This window comes from Tursiops truncatus, chromosome 8 (genome assembly GCF_011762595.2).
Source record: "Tursiops truncatus isolate mTurTru1 chromosome 8, mTurTru1.mat.Y, whole genome shotgun sequence".
NCBI lineage: Eukaryota > Metazoa > Chordata > Mammalia > Artiodactyla > Delphinidae > Tursiops > Tursiops truncatus.
Window position 1 is genome coordinate 82,221,071 of NC_047041.1, and position 27,409 is coordinate 82,248,479.

Below are 27,409 nucleotides of genomic sequence, written 5' to 3' on the forward strand. Positions count from 1 at the left end.
TCCTCTCCAAGACTTGCTATTTTTTGTTTTTGCTCTTGTTTTGATAGTTGCTGTCCTAGTAGATGTGAGGTGGGCCCAATTTTACTTTTTTAATCACAGAAGTAATATCTATGTATTCTTTTTTAGATTCTTTTCCCTTTCAGGTTATTACAAAATATTGAATACTGTTCCCTGTGCTATACAGTAGGTCCTAACATGCATGTATTTTTAAATGCAATTATATTACACATATTCTATAACCCATTTTTTTTGTTTGTGGTACGTGGGCCTCCCACTGTTGTGGCCTCTCCCGTTGCGGAGCGCAGGCTCTGGACGCGCAGGCTCAGCGGCCATGGCTCACGGGCCCAGCCGCTCCGTGGCATGTGGGATCCTCCCAGACTGGGGCACGAACCCGCGCCCCCTGCATCGGCAGGCGGACTCCCAACCACTGAGCCACCAGGGAAGCCCTATAACCCACTTTTTTCATTCGACAATGGACATCTTTCCATGGCAATACATACAGATCTATTTTAATGGCCGCCTGATATTCTGGAAGTCTTTCTGTTAAAGAAATACTTCTTGATCTTGGATTCCCAAATTTCGGAGAGTGCACTTTCTTTTGAAGAGGCACGTGGCATAGTAGAGAATGCACTAGACCTGGATTTGGAAGACTAGTTCTTGACTGTGTCCCTGAGGGATTAACTTCCTTTCTCTGTGTTAGAAATGAAACATGATTCTGCATGTGAAAGTATGAACCTATATCCAAATTTACAGAAGTATTATTTTCATGAGAACAAAATAGTCTTGGGTAAGATGAGGACTTCATCAGTGGCATGGCTGTCATGGCTGGTGGCATCCTCCAGGGGAGAGCCGCTTCTGTTTTCCTCCTATAATGGATCTGTCTAAAGACTACAGGGAACCCAGACGCATGAACTTGCTGTGGGTTGAGTTAGAAGGAGAGCAGAGCTTATCTATCCTGTGTGCTTGGTTTTCAGGGAAGGGTGGTAACCTGCCGGAGGTCAGGAAAGGCCCCAAATCCAGACCACTGTCCTGGTTCAGTGTTCTCCCAGCCCCTCCATGCAGCCTGCCATCCAATAGAAAATAGAGAACCATTTCTGGCCAGAGCTGGGGCGGATGGCGGGCAAAGGGGATGCTTTCTTGTCAACGCTCAAGGATGAGATACCCTCCAGGGTGAGCATGGGGAGAGCGATGACCAAGTCACTTCGGGCCTAAGGGTTTTTATCTCTAAAATGAGGGGGTTGGGAAGCATGATGTCTAGGAACTTTATTCATTTGTTCAACAAATATTCATTAAAAACCTGCCATTAGCTAGGTACTGTCCAATCCTTGAAGATATAATAATTTTAAAAATGGTAAACACTTCAGTAGCATTTGCTGTGCCAGACACTGTTCTAAGAATTGATACATATTCATCTATTTAACCTTTAGAACAGCTCTATGAGGCAGGTACTATTAGTGTTCCCATTTTGCAGATAAGGAAACTGAGAGAGAGAGAAGTTAAGTTCCTTGCCTAACTTTACAGAGCAAATAAGGAATAGAGGCAGGATTTGAACCCAGCACTCTGGCTCAAGTCTGTGCTCATAACCTCTAGGATCCTCACCCTCATGAAACTCACAGCCTAGTGATAATAATGGCACTCGTTTATTGAACATCTGTCACCTACTTAGCCATGCCAGGCACTTTACACTGAAACTTGCATTTAATTTTCACAACCCCATGAGGAAGGGAGTAAAACCCATTTTACAGATGAGAAAATTAAGGATCCAAGAGGCACCTAGCAGCTTATAAGTGGCAAAGATGGAACTTGGACCCAGACCTGTTTAATGCCCAAGTCTGGGCTATGAAGCAATGTGCTATTCTGTTCTCTACTCCATTCTTTGGACACAGTTGAACTTGAGACAAGACCTGGAGGTCTGAGTCCTGGCAGCCACAGGCTGCCTGGTCATCCCAGCTAGACCCTCAGTGGATTTTATTCTGCATCCCGGGTTCTCCCTCTTACTGGCTCTGGGGGGACAGCTCAGCAGCCAGCTGACGCCTTGGCCATCCTGGGGTTGGTAGGAGGTAGAGAGCAGAGCCCTCTTCTCAGCATCCTCCACCATCTCTGGGATGAACTGCTGGCTACAGCAGCCTCAAGTGGACATGGAGCAGAGGCTACTGCCATGCTATGGCTTCAGAGACCCCTCCAAGCCTCCCCCCCCCCCAGGCTAACTGATGCTGAACATTCCTCTGTTGCTGCCCATGTGTTACCCAGCAACTGCCCCTCCCAGAGTGGTTGCACCTCACCCCTTACATAAATGGGAGCCTCAGGTCTGAGAGCAGGTTCTGAGGAGAGAATGGGGCTAAGGTCCTGCAAGTCCTGCATACAGAGTCACAGGGGAAAATGGAGACCTGGGAGCCCCATGCATGGGCTCGTGTTCTCCTCCCACTGAGGTTTCAATAAATGTTTGGATGCACAAATGAATGGATAAATGATCTAAAGGATTAACTAACAAGTGAGTGAATAAAAATGAATGAAGAAATGAAAGGCTGGACAAAAGAATGAACTCATCAACCAGTGAAGCCCTGTCCAGACTTTTTGCCTCAGCCTCAGTCTGGGTTCTGGGGGCCAGTCTAGGTCTAAGCAGCCCCAGGCTGCCTGCTCAACCCAGCTAGGGTTCACTCAGCATGAGTGAAGGACAGAAGTTAAGGAGCAGGACGAAACTGCAGCATCCAGAGCTCTCCCATCTGAGATGCCGAAAGAGGGATCCTGGATGGCATCTCATGGGCATTCTCCCCTCTGGAATCCTTTTGGCAAAAGTGCCACTCACTTGCCTCCTTGCCTCTAGGACTGGATTAGAGGGAAACTCAGCGCTCCCTCCTGTTGGTACCCAGTGGGAGGAGAGCTGCGCCAGTGCTGAGTGAAGGAAGGTCCTAACCCACTCCCTTCCCCCTCTGGGAAGCCACACAGAACTCCAAGTTAATTAAAGCCTCCACTCTGAGAAGAAGGGAATGTTCCATTTGGTAAATTTAGAAACAGCTGGTTAGTTTTACCCATTACTTTTGTGCTAACATCAGTGGAGCTCATTCAACTCTGTCTTTTTATGAAGCTGTCCTTCCAGTGCTACCTGATAGCTACTAATTGCTGCAACTACATTTCTGAATTGCAAATTTTCTGCACTGATAAAAACTTTGATTGCCTGTCAGCTACACATAAGGAAAAGATCAGCAGTGCTAAATGAGGGGTTCCACGCTTGGATAATAATGCCTAATGAATTATTCAGGAAAGGATGCTTGAATGAAGCAAACAATTTGAAGGGTTACTAGCAGCCGTAACAGTTCAACAGGCAAAAGAACAAAAGTATCATCCTGAACATTACACTAATGATTAAAAAATGCGTATTAATTCTAGATTTGGAGAAAAAAGAAATGCCAATCTGATTTTAAAGGTTAATCATTATTTTCTCAGTAATGCTCTGATCTCTGGTGGGAGGGGAAGGTGATAAAGGGGGAGAACCCTTTACCTATATTTTGGGATGTATAATATTATGACATAATAGAGTCATATAATTTCACACACATCATTTAAAAATTGTAAATTTCAAATTTCATCGGAAAAGATAACACAAAAAACTAACAGTGCGGCAGTGGAGTGCTCACTCGAGAGAACTTCCCTCAGCACACACGGCACCAACGCCATAGACCCCCCCCCCCCGAAGCGAGGGGTCCTGCAGAAATAGCAAAATGAAATAAGATATATGTGATTAAACATATGCAAATACATATCATAATTAGTGACTCTTTCTGGCGGAATTTGAATGTGTTTTACATATCTTGCAAGTGCGCTGGTGATGCGAACGAAAAATTCTTTCAAAGGCTTCTGCCTGTTGGGTCTGAAACCCAAGAAAACAAACCAATAAATCAGGTTTAAGCTTCTGGCCAATACTGACACATTTGCTGTTTTCATAAAAAATATATTTCTACCACCCAAAGTGCTAATTTGTTTTGACAGATGCTGTGGAGTTGCCAAATATGAGGGGTTGGGGGGGACCCTGGAAACTGTAATGCAAAATAGTATAATTAAAGATGTTAAAAAATAGGACTGTAACTACTGTGGTAGTAGGATGGATCTGAATATTTAAAAATAGCTCTTCGGGGCTGCATTTAAAACTCTCAAGGCAATCGAGATCATTTGGAGAACACCGAAGAAGGCCACGGTGCAGTACTGGTGGAATTTTAAGAGTAGTTTTAAATTATGGAATATGCAGCCAACCACTTAACAGCCTCTGAGATTTTCTTTTCCAGCTCAAAAGCCTGTGGTATTAGTAACCAATTAGTAATTTTATTATAAAGATGTTCGATGTCAAGATAACACTCTTCGTTTCTGGCAGTGACACTGCACGGTGGCTTGGAAGTCTGACTTCAGGAGAAGAACTGACCATCTGCCAGGGCCTGCACACTCACAGATGACTAGTGTTTTCCCCCGAGGACTACGGCTCCCTGTGTTTCTGTTGCTGTCTTTTCCATGTCACAAAGCGAGGTTGATAAACACATTCAAGTTGCAATTAAAAAACATTTGCACTGACCGGTTGCCACCGATGATATCATCAGACAGCTTCGGTCGTTGTTGTAACAACGTGTTTAATGGTGTTGATGTGCAGGCGAGATGGTGCTTCCCTTTATCCGGTCCTTACCTCACTCTGCAATTCTTTAATGACATTTTCAGGCACTAAGAGTCTTGCAAGGAAATGCCTTTTGGCATAAATCAGGCAGAACGCTGTGATTTTCAGGCTAAGGCCACAGGCTGGAGGACCCATCAAAGCCGGAACTCACTGAGCAAGACACCAAGTAGGGGTTGCAAAGCCAAGCTAATCAATGAGCTATTTATTCAACGTTTTCCACCCATGTGTTGTCAACAAGTCCAACCTAGAATGAAAAGAAGAGTGCCTTACTCTTCCTAGTCATGACAAAATCAGATTATCCAGTTGCAACTCCTCTAAGCTTTACACAAAGGTCATGGACACTTCGCTTGCAGTGAGAGTAATCTAACTGGACCTCAGACCTTTGCTCTGGATGATGGAGGATGTAGGGGTGGACAGAGCAGCCCCCAACATTTATTAATCTCCATGCTGAGCACTATTCAAGCGTTACACCACTGAATCTCTATGACAGCCTTCAAAGTAGATAGTACCATTTCATTTATTTTATAAATGAAAATATTGATGCTTGGAGAAGTTAAGTTACCTACCCAAGACCACACAATGGTGGCACAAGGATTTGAACTCAAGTCTGCCTGAGGTCAAGGTCTAGGCACTTAATCACTCAACAATTCACATTTAGATTCATAGAGGAGGCTGTTAGAGCTGGAGGAGGACTCAGAGATCATCCAGCCCTTCATTCTGCAGAGAGGAAACTGAGACTGAGAGATGTAGAGGGAGGGGCCGAGTCACATTGTTAGCTGGTGGCGGGGCTGGGACTCATTCTCTCCTTCCACTGCGCCACACCATCCTGCTTAAGGTGGAGCAGACGGGATATGGACCCTGCTTGGTCTTGCCCACGTGAAGTCTCAGGATTTCCTGGGCTTTGTCCAGCCCTACCTGGGAGTTTGCACTTCCTACCAGCATTCTCAGGACTCTTTGAGCCTTGGGACACAGCATGGTCTTCTGTCAGACTCTCATGCTTCCCAGCCACAGTATTCTTAGACCAACATCCACCCTTGGTGAACTGGAAGTGTCCTTTGGAGAACGATGACCATGACTCATGGGTGCCATGCCTCATTGATGACTCTCTGAGGGTGGAGGCTGTATGGTCTTTTATTTCAGAGCTAAATGAGAGTAAACGTGCTAACCAGCAAGGGGAGGATTTGGGCTTGATGAGACCCCCTGAAGGAAGCTTGGCCTCCAGTGAAGAGTTCAGCGGAGATCAGAAGTTGTATCGTATAAGCAGAGTGCTGGATTTGAGTCTAGAGCTCTGGTCCTACCACTGAGTGACCGACCATATGGAAGCCACTTGGCTTCTCCGAGCTCTAGTTTTCCCATCTATAAAATGAGGATCTCATTCGCCAAACCCTCCCCAGTCTTCTATGCTTTGTCTAAGATGATTCAGTTCTGGAAGCCTGGGAAGAACAAGCTCTTTCAGGGCCTTCCCAGCAGAAGATGCTAAGTTTCCATTTGTGGTATTTGGAGGCCAGTCTTCCTGTCAATTAGAAACTCCAGAAGGAGAAGCAAAATGTGACTTTTCTCCAGAGCCTAAGAGTTACCTTCAGCATTAAGAGCTTTCAAACCATTCTTGAGGTATTTCTTGTATCCATTGGGATGACGTAACCTGGGACTATTTGCTTTAGAGCTCTGAGCTGTAAAATGAGGATTTCAGAAACAATTCTGAACAGTGCTCAGAGCTTTCCGAGGAAAATTAAGCCAACCAAACACAAAATCTCTTTAAAAATCAATTTAAAATATGCTTTATTCTAGGCAGATTTTGTTCTTGACATGCAGTTGGGGGTAGTGGTGGAGGTGTGCGAGGGAGTGGAGTGGGCTGGGGAGACAGGGACAAAAAGAGGCCAAAAGAATCAAGAGAGGAACAAGAGGCTGAAGGAAGCTAAGCTCAAGGTACAGATGGGTCCTTATTTCTCCTCATTTCTGTCCTCTTAATAAATACATGATTGCACCAAACTGCCCTCCGTTGTGGCTGATATATGTTAGGTCTCCACTACATGCCCGGCATATGCTAAACACTTTACATGCATTAACTATTTCATCCTCACAACAATCTACTGAGCTAGGAAATGCTATTAACCTTCCTTCTATAACTGAAGGAACAGAAGTTCAGAGGTACTGATAAACGTGCCCAAGTCCATACAGTTAGTGGCAGAGGCAGGATTTAAACCAGGCAATCTGACTGTAGAACCCCATTTGTAACCACTAGGCTCTGCTGGCTTCAGTACAGTGATACCCACGTGGCCTGATTATCGTTACTGGTGTAGAATTCTTTCAACACTCCCCCCCCCACCCCAAACAGGCAGTCTCTCAACTGTATTCAAGGCTTGACCATAACCAGGCTTGGAGAAGTGATGGGTATTTTTCCCTTTTAATGACGTAACAGAATTTGTGTCATAAAGGTCTGGGTCTTCAGCCAGGTCAGTTTATACTTGGGTAGACCGGACCCACCAACGCAACTGAGTGGCCAGATTTCTATAGTTCCTTTGCTCTGTGGAATGCTAGGCTTTGTCTGTCTCCAGCAAAGGAGAGCGCCTTAGAAGAATGCTTTTTTAAAGCTCATGAATCCAGGAGCACAGTCTGGCTACAAGGTTCTCTGTTGCCCTAACCTTCCGATACCACCTTGCTTTCTCTAGTCTCTAGATGTGCATTCTGTGAAGCCAGAAGGTGTCGGGCGGGGTGGGCAGCTGTCTGTTGAAATGCTAAATTGACTGTGACCCAGCCAGTCCATTTCTGCGTGTAGAGGGATTTGAACCTAAGCGGGGCGAGTGAATTAACCCCATGCCCTCTTGGCCCCTCAGCCCTCTAGGCAAACGGTGAATCAAATGGAATCCCCCTCATGCTAAGAGGCTGCGGGGCTGTCATTCCATTATGCTTCGCTTGGGGTAAAAAGTCCCTGGAGACAATATAATGAGTCAGGGCTCCCTGGGGCAGGGGGAGCCAGTTACACAGAGTACCCTCAGTCACGTGGCCGCCAAGGAAGCAATACAGGCACTGGCAGGTTTCTGGGCAAATAACGCGATTTTTTATTTGTTTGTGTAATGAAGGATTATGTCTAAGCTCACCAGTAAATAGCAGGAGAGTGTCAACACGCAGGTGGCCACTTTCCTAAGAAGCTGAGTGAGCCCTTCTGCTGTCACGTGCACAAGGGGAATTTTCTGAGTGGAAATGTTGCCTCATTACTGCTGGCCACAGAAAAAGAAACAGTGGAGGAGTTCAAGAACAGGTAAAGCCATTATTAGAAAACCGGTGAGAACTCATTTAACCCCTTCTGACTGTGACCCCACAAAGGGAAAAAAAGGAAAAGACAGAAACTACATTCTTGCCAAGGAAAGAGTTTGTGGGCAGAGGGTTAACCTCCAAACTTCATTGCTGACCTGGAGAGAAAGTCCATTACTCTTACCGTTTAAGGTGCCAGCCCCAGGTCAGAGAAGACTAGTTAGAATCTAACAAGTTTCGGTCTCTGGAGGAGAGTAAGGGCCAGACTGGGGCTGTCCTGGGCATTTTTCTTTCTCCCATTCTGCCAATCCCTCTCAGAGACTATATTCAACCTATTCAACAAATATTGAGTGCCTACTTTGTGTCAGCTCTTTGATAGACACTAAGGATAAAATGGTTAAAACAATCAAAAGACGAAAGTCTAGAAAGTGGTAGAACTGAGAGTTCTCGGGAAACTTAAACAGTTTTGTGAAGCCTGTTTCCCCATCTGTATAATGAAGATAATAATATTTGTTTAAATAAAAGTAAAACAACTCTTTCTAGAACCACTCCTTATGTTTTTGTGCTGTTGAAGATACCCAACATTAAAATGTGAATCAGTGGGCTTCCCTGGTGGCGCAGTGGTTGAGAGTCCGCCTGCCGATGCAGGGGACATGGGCTCGTGCCCCGGTCCGGGAGGATCCCACATGCCGCGGAGTGGCTGGGCCCGTGAGCCACGGCCGCTGAGCCTGCGCGTCTGGAGCCTGTGCTCCGCAACGGGAGAGGCCACAACAGTGAAAAGCCCGCGTACCGCAAAAAAAAAAAAAAAAAAAAAAAAATGTGAATCATTTTTAGGACATCAATTAATTCATATAGAATGGAGGGGTCCAGAAATCAGAATGGCAGCAGTTACGAGGGTTTTTGGATTAGGATTTATTTTAGGATTTAAGTTAGGATTTAGTTTAAGTTTAGGATTTAGGATTTTATTTATGAGGGATTTAGGATTCAAAACTGCAAAACTCAGATTTCCGAGATCTCATTCCTGAATCATACAAATTTCCATCGATATCCTCTGGTACTGTCCTGTTTTCGAGACAAAATGCCTAGGCTTCAGATTAAATGCTGTTATTATGAATTACAAACATGGAATCCTTTTCAAGCAATTGCTATAGCAGAGGTATGACAGATTACTGATTACCTTAGGCTGAATCAAGACCACCCATAAAATTAAGCCCTTGCAAAAGAGGTGGTAGGAGACCTTCAGGCACAAAAAAGTCCATTTTTAAATCTGATGGAATTAGAGCTAGGGAACCAGGAAGGTCCAAGTCTTGCCATGTCAGTTGCCTCTCCTATTATCTGCTAAGGGATCTCTCTTTAAGAAAAAAAAAAGTTAAATGGGAATGAAAACACAGTAATCCCAGTGTAATGCTTAAATGAGGTTAAAAAATCTAGTGACATAAAATGTGGGGATGAGTTATTGTGAGGTCAAGGAAATGACTGGGATGAATTTGCTACAACAGTGGATTAAACCCAACGGTGCTATATCCAAATTTGCCTTATTCACTGGGCATGATATCACAGTATTTAATAACAGGTAAGCCCTCTTATGAGCGCACTCTCTGAGATGAGCTAGGTTGAAACAGGTGTCTTAAGCCTTAAGACCTCAGTAGGGTCTTTCCCACCAAATCCAAATCTTGAAAGAATGCGTTTAAGAGCTTAACACTGTACCTTGGTGTAGAGAAAGCACTTGCCAAATTAGCCATTAATCTTACTGCTGTTGTTGAAGTTGGATAGAGCCATATGTCCTCAGTAAGACCGGCAAAGTCTAAACAGAAATGTCTTTAATGTACAAATCCACAAGTTCATTTTGTGGATTAGAATTTGGTGGACAGCCTTGTAAGATCAGGCCAAAGTTTTTCTCTCTCTCAAATGCCTGTATGCCCTCAGCCATACTCTCTGCCCAGGGGTTGAGAGCCCTTCAGCTTGTTCTCCTAAAGAAGCCCCTGCACTGTGGGCCTGAGGGTGACACAGTAGGCGGAACTGAAGGTTCTTCTCACTGATTCAGCTGCTCCAGAGAATGAGGATCGCACTCTCCCTCTCATCTTGAAAGTCCACCACCACAGCAGTGGGGACCAATGGGCAAAAAGGCAGGCCCATGACATCTGCCCAGGGTGCCCCTCTCTCCTGCCACAGGGCTTTTGATACCATACCCTGGCGAATACAGATTCATTTCCAGACTCTACCTTTTCGCAAAATCTCCATAAGCACAATTTGCCATCCTTATGATGATGATCAGGGAAAATGACAGTTTTAGGTTGAACCGTATGAAATTGCCATTTCTGTAGGTCTACAGTGGTAGAATGTCAGCAATTTCATATGGTTTAACCTAATGGTGATAATTTACATATGGGGAGTACAGTTTGTGAAGCACATTTACTTCCATTATCTCATCAATTCTCAAAATAAAAGTGTGAGGTAGGGGTTACTGGCTCTGTTTTACAGATGAGAAAATTGAGGCTCACAAAACTCACCCCGAAGTTATTCAATAATGCATTTGTTCTTTTGGGGGTTCATTTATAAAGCTAGAGGAAGAAAGAGCCCAACATCCTTAAGGACTGTGGCAGTGGCTTAAAAGCTATGGGGTTTCAGACAGGGGAGAGGGTCTGTCATTGTGGTACTGGAAATATTATCCTGTTTTAATGCTGTCACCTGAGCAGCCCAGACAATAAGTTGTTGGCCCAACAATACAGCAAGAACTTGCACTCAGGTGTTTGAATGCTAACCTGGCACAATCTCCACCACATGGGGCTTCCATGAAATTGAGAAATTGAGGAAACAATCCCATTCACCATTGCAACAAAAAGAATAAAATACCTAGGAATAAACTTACCTAAGGTGCTAAAAACCTGTACTCAGAAAACTATAAGACACTGATGAAAGAAATCAAAGGTGACACAAACAGATGGAAAGATATACCATGTTCTTGGATTGAAAGAATCAATATTGTGAAAATGACTATTCTACCCAAAGCAATCTACAGATTCAATATAATGCCTATCAAATTACCAATGGCATTTTTTACAGAACTAGAACAAAAAAATCTTAAAATTTTTATGGAGACACAAAAGACCCTGAACAGCCAAAGCAATCTTGAGGGAAAAAAATGGAGCTGGAGGAATCAGACTCCCTGACTTCAGACTATACTACAAGGCTGCAGTAATCAAGACAATATGGTACTGGCACAGAAACAGATATATAGATGAATGGAACAGGATAGAAACCCCAGAGACAAACCCATGCACCTATGGTCAACTAATCTATGATAAAGGAGGCAAGGGTATACAATGGAGAAAAGACAGTCTCTTCAATAAGTGGTGCTGGGACAGCTACATGTAAAAGAATGAAGTTAGAACACTCCCTAACACCATACACAAAAATAAGCTCAAAATAGATTAAGATCTAAATATAAGACCGGACCAAAAAAAAAAAAAAAAAGACCAAACACTATAAAACTCTTAGAGGAAAACATAGGAAGAACACTCTTAGAGGAAAACATAGGCATAAATTACAGTAAGATCATTTTTGACCCACCTTCTAGAGTAGTGGAAATGAAAACAAAAATAAACAAATGGGATCTAATGAAACTTAAAAGCTTTTTCACAGCAAAGGAAACTATAAATAAGATGAAAAGATGACCGTCATAATGGGAGAAAATATTTGCAAACGATTCAATGGACAAAGGATTAATCTCCAGAATATATAAACAGCTCATGCAGCTCAATATTAAAAAAACAAACAACACAATCCCAAAATGGGCAGAAGACCTAAATAGACATTTCTCCAAAGAAGATATACAGATGGCCAAGAAGCACATGAAAAGTTGCTCAACATCACTAATTATTAGAGAAATGCAAATCAAAACTACAATGAGGCATCATCTCACACCAGTTAGAATGGGCATCACCAGAAAATATACAAACAACAAATGCAGGAGAGGGTGTGGAGAAAAGGGAACCCTCTTGCCCTGTTGGTGGGAATGTAAATTGATACAGCCACTATGGAGAACAGTATGGAGGTTCCTTAAAAAACTAAAAATAAAATTACCATATGACCCAGCAATCCCACTACTGGGCATATACCCAGAGAAAACCATAATTCAAAAAGACACGTGCACCCCAACATTCATTGCAGCACTATTTACAATAGCCAGGACATGGAACCAACCCAAATGCCCACTGACAGACAAATGGATAAAGAATATGTGGCACATATACACAATGGAATATTATTCAGCCATAAAAAGGAACAAAACTGGGTCATTTATAGAGATGTGGATGGATCTAGAGACTGTCATACATTAACACATATACGTGGAATCTAGAAACCGGTACAGATGAACTGGTTTGCAGGGCAGAAATAGAGACACAGATGTAGAGAACAAATGTATGGACACCAAGCGGGGAAAGCCGGGTGGGCGGGTGGTGCTGGGATGAATTGGGAGTTCGGGATTGACATATTTACACTAATATATATAAAATAGATAACTAATAAAAACCTGCTGTATAAAAATCAAATAAAATAAACAGAAACAGGGTCTTAAAAGCTCCTGTGCAGGGTCTCAAGGTCTGCCCCCACTCTCACCACCATGCCCCACCACACACCCCTTTTTCTTGCACAGTAGAGTCAGGGACTTCAATAAGGAATCAAATGCACTAGAGAATCCTGATGAGAAACCATGAGGGCTGAGTTCCTGTCCTTTCCATGCCACTAACCAGCTGGTTTGGCTTGTGTGAAATCAGAATTTCCCCAGCCTCTGAGGCAATGGATGGCGTGGTTTTTAGAGCAATAGTCCAAATTGCTCCTGCCAGCTCAGGAAAGACCTCAGTCCCCTTCATGCCATCCCCTCCCCAGTCTCCACAGCCAGATATTCCTAAAAATTCCTAGAGGGTACTTATGCAGGTACAACATAAGTTATCTGTCTTTGGGGGTGTCTGGGGACACTGCTTCCACCTCTGATGGTTCCCATAGGGTATCATGGGGTCCCCTGAAGGCCACCGCCCATCTACCATTTTGACAGGCCTGCCACACAAAAGCCAGAAGACTTAGTGCCAAGGATTCCAAGTGGTGGGTCTGGAAGGGCTTCCGTTTCCTGTGGGTCACACTCTATAAGCAATTTCAGTGCTTGCAGACTTTTGTAGATGTAGCTTTATCTGAGGTGGGATGTGAGGATAGAGGTTTCACCCCTCTGGGGACTGAGGAATGGCTCCTGAGTCAGCCTGTGACATCTGGCTCCTTCCCAAGGAGTGAGGTCTCTCCCAGGAGACTTCTCAACATGTCATGGAAATAATCATGGCGGATCATCCCCTCTCTGTCAGGCATGTTCATCAGGCCTGTATGCAGTGGTGGACCCACTGAGTGAGAGTCCTGCTCTATCAAAAAGATGTAGAAATGGGCACATCATTTATCTCTCTGGGTTTCAGTTTCCTCACACATAAAATGATCATAAAATCAGTGGGTTTTGAACATGAGGACTTCTATACTTTTAAGTCAGGTTTATTAAGGTCTAATTTACATACAATAAAATTCACAGCTTTTAGATATAGAGTTTAAGTTTTGACAAACATGTAGAGTCGTTTAACCACCACCACACATGAGCTATAGAACATTTCCATCACCCCCAAATTTTCTCTGCCTCTTTGCAATGAACCTGATCCCTCACCCCGAGACCTGGCATCCACTGCTTACTTTTCTGTCTCTAAATTCTTGCCTTTCCCAGAACATGATACAAATGGAATCCTGTCTTATTACTGAGGTGTAAGAGTTCTTTATATAATCTGGATTCAAGTCCTTTATCAGTTATATGTTTTGTGAGGGCTTCTTTTTATAAAAATACCAAAGTATTTCAAGGACTTCCATCTGATCACAGTGTAAAGTACTAAAGTATCCTTTGACTGAGAAAGTAAACAATAACAAAAGCTATTCTTCTTTTTAACCAATGCTTTAAATGAGTTTGTAGTTTATTAATCACAACAGAATCTAATATATTTTTAAAAGAATCATGTATGGTATTTACTTAGATAGGAAGCTTCCTTTGGAATGTTGATAAAATGCAATAGTCCTCTTCCCCATTTAAATTGTCAAATGTACATACATATAAAAATATTTGGGGCTACCCTGGTGGCTCAGTTGTTGAGAGTCCGCCTGCCGATGCAGGGGACACGGGTTCGTGCCCTGGTCCGGGAAGATCCCACGTGTCGCGGAGCGGCTAGGCCCGTGAGCCATGGCCGCTGAGCCTGTGCGTCTGGAGTCTGTGCTCCACAACGAGAGAGGTCACAACAGTGAGAGGCCCGTGTACAGACAAAAAAAAAAAAAAAAATTGCATTCAGTTTCAGAGGGTTCATAGATGTCTAAAACCCACTTTGAACTATGTAGGGATAGATCCATGGCCCTAAGATTGAGCCTCACTGGTTGATTCAGTCCACAGATAGGTATACTATCAATGCAGGTTTGAACAGCCCTTGAAACAGCTCCAAGTTCCCCAGAGGTTCATAATCCACTATTGGAAATCCTAGCACTGATGGCCTCTGAGGTCCTTTCTTAGCTCAACAAAATCTACAATTCTCAGTTCACAGGACTAGAGGACTCAGCTGCCCCAAACGACACATTCGCCCAGTGCTGAGGAAATAATCCTTGGGAAAAAAAAAACAGAAAAAGTATTATGCTTGTGCTGATATTAGAAAGGATGGGGTAGGAGGGGGACATCCCTGCTTGGGATTGGTGGATCCAAGCTTCTCTTTTCAATTCTATCGGTTCACGATTTTGGAGCGGAGATTTCCCTCTCCAGGTGAGGTGATGGGATTCGGTTCTGAATCAGCTAGTCCATGCTTGCCTTCTTTCTGTGAGCCCCAACGGCAGACTTCTTTAGTGCTTCCCATGAACACACTTAATTGGCCATGTGTCAGCTCAGTTGCTGAGCCGATCTAAGTCATGATGAATCTTTCCTGCTCTTTGCCCCTAGCCCCAGCTTGCCACATAATTCTGTATCATCAGCACTCACCATGAATTTACATTTGTTCTTTTTTTTCTGGGTCATTTATAAAGCTAGAGGCAGAAAAAGCTCAAGATATTGATTTGGAGGAACTATGTTTTAAACTTTCCACTTTGCTGTTGAATATTCATGATGACAGCAGACACGTATTCATGGGATTTGTGGATGGAAAAGGGGGGTCACAGTCAAGAGACACTTTGGAGGGAGATTTGGTGGTTGGATGGGTAAGTTGTTGGGAGACAGAGATAGGGTCTCTGATGATTGTTGGCTGAACAACAGTTGCAGGGGGATTCCGACAACTAGGAAGGTGGGAATCAGGTGGAGAAAGAAATAGTTCACGAGTTTGGTTTCAAAATGCTGATTTTTGAGAACTGGGTAGAGATATCCAGGAGGAAGCTGGATAAACAGGTCTGCAGCTCAGAAGCAAGGTCTGACCTGGAGACAGAAATTTGGGAGTCATCAGCATGTAGCTATGGGAGGGGAAGAGCTTGTCCAGAGTTTTGCAGATGGTGCTAGGGATATGTTACCCCTAGCTATGATAACATGTTATGCTAGACAACATGTTATCTTCATCCTTTCCAGCCGGCTGTAGAAGTGACCAAGACATGTACTTTTCATGTCCCCCATGAGCAAGAAGCCTGTTTCCACTCTATGATGTGTATGTCTGGGGGGCATGTACCTCTGCATTACTTTTTACTCCCTCCAAAGGAAAATCCATTATGCAAAACTTTATCAAGCAATGCAGATTAATAAAATGTGGTTGGAGCGCTGCAAGAGAGGGCTTACATGTGTCCCTTACAGCAAAACTGTCCAAACATCTCCACTGGATGTACGTGTTCTTCCTCGATCACCTTCTCTCCCACCATCACCAGTGGCCTTTCTCCATTGCCATTCTTCCACAACAAAATGCTCAAATGCTCGTTTATTGTCCTAAACAATTCAGCTCTGGCTCCTAATTTGCACAGCCCTCTCAGTAAAACAAAATCTCTGTCATTAACCAGACCCACCTTCTCATAAGGAAGTATACAATACAGTACAGTATTGAGGTAGTGTGCCCCTTGTGGGGGGTTCCCCCTCCCACACACATAGCTTAACCAACATAGGCATAGTGTGGGTTATACCCAACCTCAGCACTATTGACATTTGGGGCCAGATAATTCTTTGCTGTGGGGACTGTCCTGAGCATTGCAGGACATAGCAGCATCCCTGCCCTCTTCCCACTAGAAGCCAGTAGCACACACAGCCCTCTGCCCCCAGGTGGTTGCTCAACTCCCTGGGATAAAATTCCAACTCCAACACTCACCAGTTTTGTGACTTTGGGTAAATTATCCAACCTCTATGTGCTTGGGTTTTCTCATCTCTAAACTAGAGATAATAATAGTATCTACTTCATAGAGTTCTAGTGAAAAGTAAATGATTTAGTACTTGCAAAGGACTCAGAACAGGGTCTGCCATAGAGCAAGTACTCAGTAAATGTTAGCTTTTGTTATTATTCCAGACGGCGCACCAAATTATTCCTTCTGACTCTATAGAGTGCTCCCCAAGAGGACCTCTGGTGAATATGATTTTCTTTTTCCAGTGTGACCTAATAATTTTACTCTTAACCAACTCTGAAAGCCTCAGAACAAGTACATTTATCCCGTTTTCAAAAAAGGATTTAAGTTTTAATCCAGCTCAATGAGCAAAGATCAGGGACTTTTTGGTATCAGGTTGTTCCCTTGACTCCAATCTACCTGAGGGTGAGAACTTGTACTTAAATGAAAATAGCTTAATAGCCATCCTACATGTAAGGGGAAAGCTGGCATCCTCCCCATGACCTCTGAGGATGTGAGTGTACGGGTTTGTCTCTACTGGATGCCTTTGCTCCAGTTCTTCCCCTGAATCCTTAATCCGCTCACCTGGCACGTTTCACCTGGTTCCTTACCTCTGTGTCCCATGCGAGAAGTGGTTGGTCCCTTCCTTTGGTATTCCCGGCAGGGAGTTGTGTGTGGGAGAGATTTTACTGGCGATTCGGCAGTCATGAACAGCCAAGCACTGGAAGCTGGACTTTAGACGTTCCTGTATGTAGAAGTCTCTTAGTGGCACCCACCCCTGGGAGCTTCTCCCCGGCTGTCTCCTCCTCCAGGTCTCACCCGCTTCTCACCTGCAGAAGCCCCTCTTTCTGCATCCTCCTCTCACCTCTTTCCCAGCTTCTCTTTATTCCTGGGCTCCTCACTTCCCCCCTCAGTATGCTCTCTTGAGAATACTGGGAACTGCTCTTTCTTGCAGAGCAGTTGGTGCTATTTGTTTCATTCTTGCACCATAGGAAAGAAGCATAAGAAAGATCTTTTCACCAAATGCCTCCTCAAGGAACTTGAGTTTTAAAAGACAGTTATTTTCCTGAAGAATTGCTCAGCCAGCCTTTGAAAATGTTTTTCTCCTTCATATAACACTAGAAAACACCCAGCCCCATATCCCACCACTATCCTCTTATATTAGGGATTGCCATTCTTGTAGATTCCTTTCTAGTCTTTTGCTTTCTTTTAAAATCAACATTACTGACATAAAATTTACATATCATAAATGCTTCCGTTTTTTCAGTGTGCGGTTGATGAGTCTTGTCTAACGTATACACCCATGGAAACATCACCACGATCAAGATGTAGAAAATTTACATTACCCTCCAAAAGATCCCTAGTGCCCTTTTGCAGTCAGCCTAACACCCCAGCCCCCGAAGACCACTGGTTTGCTTTCTGTCACTGTAGATTAGTCTGCCTGTTCTGGAATTTTATATAAATTGAATCATCCAGCAGGAACTCTTTTGTGTCTCACTTCTCTCAGTTGCACGATGTTTTTGAGAGTCATCCTTACCATGTAGGTCCTCCCTTTATTATTGCTGAGTCATTCCCATTGCATGAATATATCAATACTTATTTAACCATCTGCCTGTCAATGGACATTTTCTGGTCCTTTTTATCCACATGCACGTTTGTATTTCATTGTTGTGTGAATTTATGTCATTATTGTGTGGGGAGTTTGGAAAGCAAGCAGAAAAAAGCAGAGAGGAAAACTCAGTCATATTTATTAATCAGTGGTAAACATTGTTAACATTTTAGCATATTTATTTCTATGATTTTCTTTTTGAATTCTGCACTTATTTAAAGTATTTCCTCTACGTATTACTTATATAGTGCTTTTGTCACATAAGCACCATATCATTAGCATTTCCTTATGCCAATAAAAGCTGTGGAAGAGAATGAGGTAAATGGTGCCAATGTGAAAAGATAGTTAAGATATAGTGTTAAGTTAAAGCAAACTGCTGAACAGCACACTGAGTGTGATCACATTTCTAAGGGGTAGATACTTGTAAGTGGGAAAGTGATAGCTGAGGTAGAGGCTTAACTTGAAGCTGACTGTGCCAGGTCTTAGAGTAGGGACTTCAGATTTATTTAGGGAGAAATGAGGAGCCATTGGAGGGCTTTGAGCAGAAGAGCGACATAACATAACATAACATGGCATGTGTTTTAAAAGTCTCTCTCTGGATAATGTTGAAAAAAGACCATAGGGCAACATAAAAAAGGGAGGCCAGGTTGGCAGCTATCGGAATATTCCAAGTGAAAGGTAATGATGGCTTAGACCAAGATGATGGTGGTAGAGCTGGCAGAAGATGGTAAGAATCTGGAAGTATTTTCAAGGTATATCCAATAGATTGGATGTAAGGTGGGAGAGAATGCTAGAAGTCAAAGAAGACTTCAAGAGTTTTGACCTGGGCAACTGGATGTATGGAATTGCCATTTGCTAAATTGGAGAAGACTATGGGAAGTAAAGGTTGGGGAGGAAGTGATGGAGGAGCTTGTTTTGGAATAAATTTAGGAAACCTTTTACACATCCAAGTGAAGAAGTAAATTGAACAGTTGAATATATGAATGGAGCTCTGGGGATTGATGCAACCTTAAAATATAAAATACTATCTTCATCAGCATGTGGATGGTACTTAAAGACATATGATTGGATGGAACCATCAAGGTATGTAAGTTTAGATAAAGAAGACAAGAGGTCCAAGAGCTAAGCTGTGGAGCACTCCAATGTTATGAGATACAAATAAAATAGCAAAGGAATTGAGAAGGAACAGCCAGTAAGGTAGGAGGAGAGCATGATGTCCTAAAGATCAAGTGAGGATGGTGTTTTAAGGAGGAAAGAGGAATCAACTATGTCAAAAAGGAACTGCTAACAACCTAGGTAAATTGAAGACTGATAACTGGCAATTGGGTTTAGCAACATGGCGGTCTTGGTGACTTTCACAGGAGCTGTAAGGAGGAGTGGTGGGGCAGAAGCCCGATTGGAGGAAGATCAAGAGAGGATGAGAGATGAGAGTTCAGACAAGAACAAAAAATTTGGTTAAACGTTTGCATAATGGAATTTATGAGGAAGTATTACCGGAACTCAGCTTGCCCGGTCTTAAAAGGAAAGGTAATGTGACAAGACATACCATTCCTCAAGAGGAAAGTTAGAGATTCTAGAAGCAAATGTCAACAAATAAGCACCATAACGAATGGGAGTCAAAGGCCTAGCACTCAAATCGCAGATTGCCCTCATAACGGTACAATTTTTATGAAGATTTGAGCTCTCTGGACCTCAGTTCTCACATGGTTATAATGGGAGTGTTGAACCAAAAACCCCTGAAACCATCACATAATCCAATATACTATGATATCCTCTAAGTATTTAAAGATCTCTTACACAAAGCAGCGTGAATGGCTTTATTCTCCACTGGCTGTTCATAGCCCTCTCCACAGGACCCTAGCTCTATTCTTGACTCTCCCAAGCCTGCAGGCGACTTTGCCTTCTTCTCCACCAAGAAGGCAGGTGGTGTCAACGGGACAGTCTTCAAATGCCTTTCCTTCAGCTCACAAATTCTCCATGCCTCAGAAGAAAAAGAGTTCCTCTTCCTTTCCATCCCATTAATTTTATCACCTCTCATCCCCTCTATAAAGTTAGAATTGAAACCCCTGGTTTTAGTCCTCTGCAGAGAGAGATTATTATCTCCATTCCTCAGACAGCAAAACGGAGGCTCAGAGAGTATGAAATAACTGCTTGAATTTACACCAGTGAAAAGGGGGAGTGTCAGGCTGTGAACAGGTCTGCCTGACTCTCCAGTTCTTCCCTCTCACCACCATCCCCCTCGGGTGGAATGCACCCATACATGAAAGGGCTCATTCTTCATCTTTTCTGCTGTTTTGCCCAACAGCATTATCATCTACGTGCTGCTATGATCATTTATGTTGACCTGGCTGGGAATGTTCCTTGGCACGATGCCCATCTGAAAGTCTGTTTACCTGCTTACTATCGTGATTTTGTTAAACTCCTGGCTCTTTTCAATCATTGGCTTGGACACTTTAAATCCGAATGCCAGCTATGCAAAAGAACTCACCGGTATGGTACCTTTCATATAAAGTCCCAAACGAAACAATACGATCAAGGACATATCTATAATAAAACTATAAAGAAAGGAAGAATGTGTGTGTTAGCAATTGCCACACCAAAAAAATGTTGTATAGGCATAACCTAAAACTCAGTGTCTTTTTTTTAATTAAAAATCCTTTATTGTTAAAAATTGCTAACCATCATCTGTAAAACTCAGTGTCTTGAAGCCGCAATCATTTATTCTCATGGAACTGGGAGCTGGCTGGCCAGGCTGGGCTCAGCTGGTGTGGCTCAGCTCTGCTCCACGTCTTCCATCCCTCTCCTGAATGGGCATCCTAGTCCAAGCATGTTCTTTTTTATGGTGATGGAAAAGGTGCAAAAAAGCCAGTGGAAACATGGAAGGATTATCGAGGCCTGGGCTTGGAACTGACATATCATTTCTTCTTCCTTCTATTGGCCAAAGAAAATTATGTAGCCAAATTTTTTAAAATAGAGAAATATGTCCTAACCACAGTTGGAAGGGCTCTGCAAAGTTACACAGAAAAAGGTGTGGATACACTGAGGGGTGAAGAATCGGGGCTGGCAATATAATCTACCACAACAGCAAAACACAAAATTCAGGATAGTGTGTACCTCTGGCATGGGGGTGAGGGCAGGGAGGTTTACAACCAGGATGTGATACACTAGGGGCTTCAGTGAAATTGTTAATGTGGTTCGTAAGCTAGGTTGTCAGTTCATGGCTGTTACTATCTTGCTCTTTATAGTTTGTATATTCTATGAATGAAATGTGTATAGTAATTTTTTAAAGTTACTGGAATCAGATAAATAAAAGTTACAACACTGGGAGTCTCAGATTCTGTACTACTCCAGCCTCACTTTTAAACTTTGTGCTTCTCTTTACTAATTTCTGATTTTTAAATTTTGTTTACTCTCACTTGCCAATATAAATAATGGTTTGGTTACCGGACATCTGGACGTTAATATCATCTAATGCATATTTATAATCTCAGTAGGCTGCTCACACTTTTTAAAAATGCAGCTTTTACATTCTAACAGAGTTCCTTTTCCTTAGTTCCTTTCAATGTAAACTCATCTAAAACCACAAATTGTCGTACTGGCAGTTCTTAGTCCGGATTGATTAGGTTTGATCTCTGGGTTAATTTCACATGTAATCATATTATAGTTAGTCACACCTAGTGGCTCTATTAATTCAGATGTATTTTCACATCCTTACCTATTAATTACACCCACCTTTGATGACTGATTGGGTCTCAGCTACCGAAGAAAAGCAATCCCCATGTATCAGGGAACAAATTACTGCCTCCTCCACTAGGAGAACTTGGTTGACTTGGAGGCTTTGTCAGAATATTATTGACGACATCTTTATTCTCCTCCTTCAGATGAATGGTGAACCTGCTAAGTGAACCAGAAACACCAAGGCCAGGTCTAAACAGAATGGCAGAACTCCCTTGGACTGTGATCTAGGCAAGAAACAGTGGGAGAGGCACATATATATATAACATCGATGCAAGTTTTATTTGTAAAGAATTTTAAAACATATATTTAGTTGAGGTCCACTTCACATAACTTATCTTTCTCTTTGGATTTGAAGAATGTTAACTGAGTAACCAAATTTGGGCACATGCTGGATAGAAAGTCTGAGGCTAGATCTGTATGTAATCAGCAAAACATAGTACCCACACTCAAAGCTTGAACTGTCTGCTGCCCAAGTCCTAGCCAAAGCACTGCTGAGAAAAGCACTATTGAGGGAGGATTGTTTGAAGGACATGTGACTCCATCTATTTCTCCTATTTTTAATTTTTGCATTCAGGGACCCTCAGAACCATACCTACATGGCCCTCCAAAGCACCGTTTTCACAAGGTGCAATTCTGCGTATTAAATTGCCAACTCACCTTGTGAAATGAAAACTACATTGAATTTACTGTAGGATTGTTGTAGAGGACATTACGATATACGTTTCTTCGTAGATGAAGCCCTGCACAAGAAAATTCTCTTTGTTTTAGGTTCTGAAAAAAGTTCAGCATCTTCTGAGTAACTCAGCATCTCTTCATCAAAAACTGGAATCATATAATGGATTGGGTTTCCCTTTTCACTCTGGCCACTGGGAAGCTCAGTTAGTTTTGAAGCTCAACTGCAGTAACTGTTTAAGATGCTATCACCTACACACCTGTGTTCTAACATTCTTCTTCCTCCTGACCATTTATTTTAATTTATATCTTTATCAGATTTTAGTTTCAGTTTTTGCAAATGGTGTTTAGCTTTTGTTTTAGTTTTTGCTAATACCCAGTTTTACTGTGTGTTTAACATTGGAGAACACAATGGGATGTGAATAAGTAATCAACAGCAAGAGCAACCTTGAAGACATTAACCACAAAAATTTGTGGGTGTGGATGGAGAGAGGTATGGATAGGGAGTTAGGTTGGGCAGTCACCTGCCTACACTTGCTGATTGTATGCAGGGTAGGAAATAACATTGCACTTTATAAACACTGTATTGTAAGTGGAAAATGCAATGTCTTAAATAAAACTGTATTTAAAATTAGCACCATAAAAAAAATCTTCAACATCATCCATAGAATTTTTATCTTCTCAACAGGTAGCAGAGCCCTCTTCTCCTGCCTCCACAGCCTGAGGCTCCTATTTCCTCTACCCCAAGGCTATTGCCCTTTCCTGCCCTGTAACTCCAGGAAATTGCTGGGAAACAAATTGAAGCCACAGCATCAAGGTGCTCTCTGTGCTTGCTCTCAGCCCACTTCCACCAAGACTCTTCTCTGACCTGCGTAAAGTCCTTCCTCTCATGACCACCAGTTGAAGGTAGATCTGGGAGGGTCTTCTCTGCATGGCTGCAGGTGCCCCTGGAAGTTCTGGAAGGAGCAGAGACTAAAGTGCAGCGGAATGGCTACCCCAATACGCTTTGATACATTTCATTCAACACAGCTTGAATTTGCTGAGACACAGGGATGGGTACCATGAGTGATGTGCAGAGGAGACAAGGCTGGACTCCAGGAGCTGTGAGACCAATAGTATTGTCTATTAGATCCCAACTTCTAAGTTTATTTTAGCACTGGAAACTCTTTGCCAACAGTATCTTACAGGGTCACCTCGGGAGCTAAGAGCAGAGCTGTCCTGGTTGGAGCAGACTAGGCTTTCAGGCCTGCCCAGCCAGATGTTCTGTTCCTTTGCCTCAGTCCCCTTCACCTCTGGGGCTCCTTGGAGAACAGCCTGAAAACCATTAACATGGCTGCACCTCATGCTTAATTAACTGTCTGGGTTTGAATCTTTCCTCTGTAACTCACTAGTGCTTGATCTTGGGGAAATTAACTTCTTGGATTGTCAGTTCCTTCATATGTAACATGGGAAGAAACACTGTTTACCTCATTGAAGTTGTTGTGAGGTTTAAATGAGCTAATGTCTATAAAGCAGTCACATACATTAACAGCACTACTTAGTAAGTAATGAGTACAAATAAGCGATAGCTATTAGTCCTATTAAAGACTTATTGCTATTGTCTTTTCAATGAGCTGAAAGAGTTACTGAATTCAGTAAACCAGGAGATCAGGCTCAGTCTGTCCTCTCAAGGAGATCATTTTTTCAGCAGGGGAGATGGTATAAAAGCAGCCAGATTATCAACCTGCAAGTCAAGTACTAATAAATTTAAGAGATCTTTTAAAAATCACCAAAAAATTACATTTGGTGTCATTCAAAAAGCAATTAAACCTATTTCTGGATAAAATTGTGGCAGAGTGATCTTGGGCAGGCCATTTGACCCCACTAGCCTCTGTGCCCTTTTCTGAAGAATGGAAGCAATGAACCCCACTTCCCAGAGTTTGGGGGAGGTTCAAATGAGGCCTTGAACATGCCAAGCGCCTTTCAAGCTGTTTGTCAAAAAGCCCTCAGGAGCCCTTGTTACCTAGTAGGCATAAGTAAATATTTCTTGCATCTGAATTCTTTCCGTCTGGGAAGCTCTCCAATGTCCTCGAATCCCTAGCTTTCCGACCAGGCTGGTCAGAAAAGCAACTTAAAATATTCATTTTAATGTCCATTTTTCCACTTTTCCCCCGAAAAACCACTTACTAAGCTGCCAACTTTCTGGCCTGGTTGCCATCTTATTAAGGGTCACTTCATTTATCAGCATAAGGAAGACTCCATTCTGTCAACTGGACTGGAAGGGCCGGGCCTCCAGTTACAGGGCAACTGGGTGGGATGGTGAGGAGAGAGAAGGGAAACAGCCACAGGATACATTTAATCAACAAAAAGCCCCAATTGTGAAGACCTAGAATTTCCAAACAGCCCTTCCTTCTTGTATTACCAGCCCTCCCCTGACCTTCAACCAGCTGATCGTTGGATGATGAGGAAGCAGCTGCTGGTTCATGAAGCCTGTTCATTCATTCATTCATTCATTCATCCATTCAACTACTCATTTATTCATAACTATTTCTTGAGTGCCTATTATGTACTGAGAATAGAATGCCGAGCAAAAAAGTACACCTATATCTTGTCTTCATAGAGCTCACAGTTTGGGAATGGGGGTGGGAGCACAGACATTAACCACATGTCCATAGCCATGATTAGGGCTATGATGTGTATTCAGGGAAGGCTGCCGGTGACACCTGATCTGAGATTTGAAGGAACCATTGGAGGAAATGGGGGAGGGGGTGGAATTGGAGAGAAGATTCAAAAGAACATGACGTGCAAAGACCCTACAGATGGAAGAACATTTTTGGAACACGGACAAGCAAGATCAAGAAAGTTCACTTGCTATCTGGTGGGACCCTTAGGCTGGGGACACACTGGTCCCCACGTACAGCCAAGCACTCAGGCAGGAGTCAGCCAACTCCAGTTCTAGTCCTGGTCCCGTTGATGGTCAGTTCTTTCTTGGACCTCAGTTTTCCATCTCTAAAATGAGATAGAGACCCTTCTTGTAGCCCGATGGTGAGGATAAGAAGTACAACCAATCTGTCGTTGTCACACGATGGGCCGAGCAGCTGCGTCGGTGCCAACCCCCCTCTTCTATGGACACGGGCCGGAGTTGGGGTACGGAGCTGCGATCCAGGGCTAGCAACCGGCCGCCACAGCGGGCTCGAGGTCGTCCCCTCCGCCGCCGCTGGCCCGCAACATATGCGCGAAGGAAAGTGCTACGAACGCCAAAAGGCTGCCCTCCCCCGCCCCCCTCCCGCTCCCCGCCGGCGCCATCTGCTCTGTAGCGCTAGCCCCGGCCCCGCGAACCGCAGCAGCTGTGCGCCCACCCTCGGCCGCTCTGCGCGTCGGGACCCGCGCCCCGGCCGCGCCTAGGACAGCGCTCGCCCAGAGCACAGCGCTAGCCCTGGACTGCGGGGCGCCGGGCGCGGGGGCCGCTCCGAAAAGGGGCCTCCGGAAAAGCCTGTCAGCCAGTCCAGGTACATTTCGCCTTTGCTGGAGCTTCCGGTTCGTCTTTTGGACACGCCCTGCATGGGCAGACCAGAAAAGCAGTAATACCTGGCTCGGGAGGTATTACCCAGATAAGCCTGGGTTCTAATATTGACCCTAAAGTTAACTAGCTGTGTTCTGTTGGGCAAGTCACTTTACCTCTCCCGGCCTCTGTTTTGTCTTCTGCAGAATGGGTGTAATAACATCTATCCCCTAGGATTGCTAGAAGGATTAAAGAGGAAGTTGCAAGTAAAGTGTTCAGCGCAATGCTCTACACGTACGTGAAACTTAACTGCTAAATACTAATTTTACTCAAAGCCTCCCTTTCTGGGGCTTTATGGTTACTTGCTGGATTTCTGTAGCTCCTTAAAATTTCGGCTTGCTGCTGCATCTCTACTCTCTCACCCTCTTCTTCAAGCATGGATGAAGAGGCGGAAGGATGCCGCTGATCTTTGGAACATTTCCCACCAGTGACCTGCCAGGGGATTGGCGATTCCTGGATTCCCTAAGGTCTCCTGACCTTGAATGAGACTCCGTTTGCAAATGTCTTTCCGTGATTGCCCAGAAACACTCTTGTATAAAGTGCACCAAAGGACCATCCCAAAGAGTGGCTGTTAAGACGGCAGAGTGATGACAGAAGATGGACGGACATCAGGGAAACAGAAAATGAGGAAACTCAAAGTAGGGAGGGGGCTGCATTCATTACGTTAAGAGTGGATCTTCCCTAGATTCTTATCTAATGCAAAGGTTATCAGAAGGCATGGGTTTTAGTCAAAATTCTGTCACTTACTAGCTATGTTGCCAGGCACTGTGCTAGACTGTGGGATGATAAAAGCAAACAAAACCTAGACCCTGTCCTCAGGAGTTTACAGTCTAGTGAGAATCAGACAAACGTGGATGCCTTGGTGGAGAGGGCTATAGGGCCCCAATGAGAGGCTTAGCAACATTCTAGGTGTTTAGGGAAAGTCACTGAGCCTCACTGTGCCTCATTTCCCCCCACCTGAGCCTGGGGGCTAAAAATACCCTCTTATAATAAGTAGCAGCTAATTTTTTCTTCACCACTGGAACCTAACCTCCTACCCCATAGCCCTAAAGTACAGCTCATTCTGCCCTCCTTCAGCATCTAAGCAGCTGCCACAATCCTCGAAGACTGATAGGAAGAAAACACAATAGACAGAACACACCAGAGATGTGTGTTGTTGTTACGAACACTGATGTCAAAGGTCCCCCGCTATGCTCCATGGTGCTTTGGGTGCTAAATGCTGTGAATGGATGATGAGGAAGGTGAAGGGGAGGGGGAGGCGTGGTAGTGGAAGAGAGGGATTTTCGGCTCACGGAAGAGTTGACTCACATAAGGCCTCTCCATCATCTGATTGCTTTTAACAAATGTGTGATTTAACAAACGTCCATTAAGCGAATGCTCTGTGCCAGACAGTGAACAGACCCAAGCCTCTGCTCTCAGGAACTTAGTGGGAGTGTAGAGTGCAATCAAGTGACTAAACAGTATCGTTGGTGGTAAGTGATCTGAAGAAGACAGAAGAATAAAGGGCTAGGGAGGGACGGTGAGTGCTGAGATACGTGGTATCTGAGCACGTTAATCCTGATACTCAGAGAACCTTTGGTCTGAATCTAACTGTTCTTTT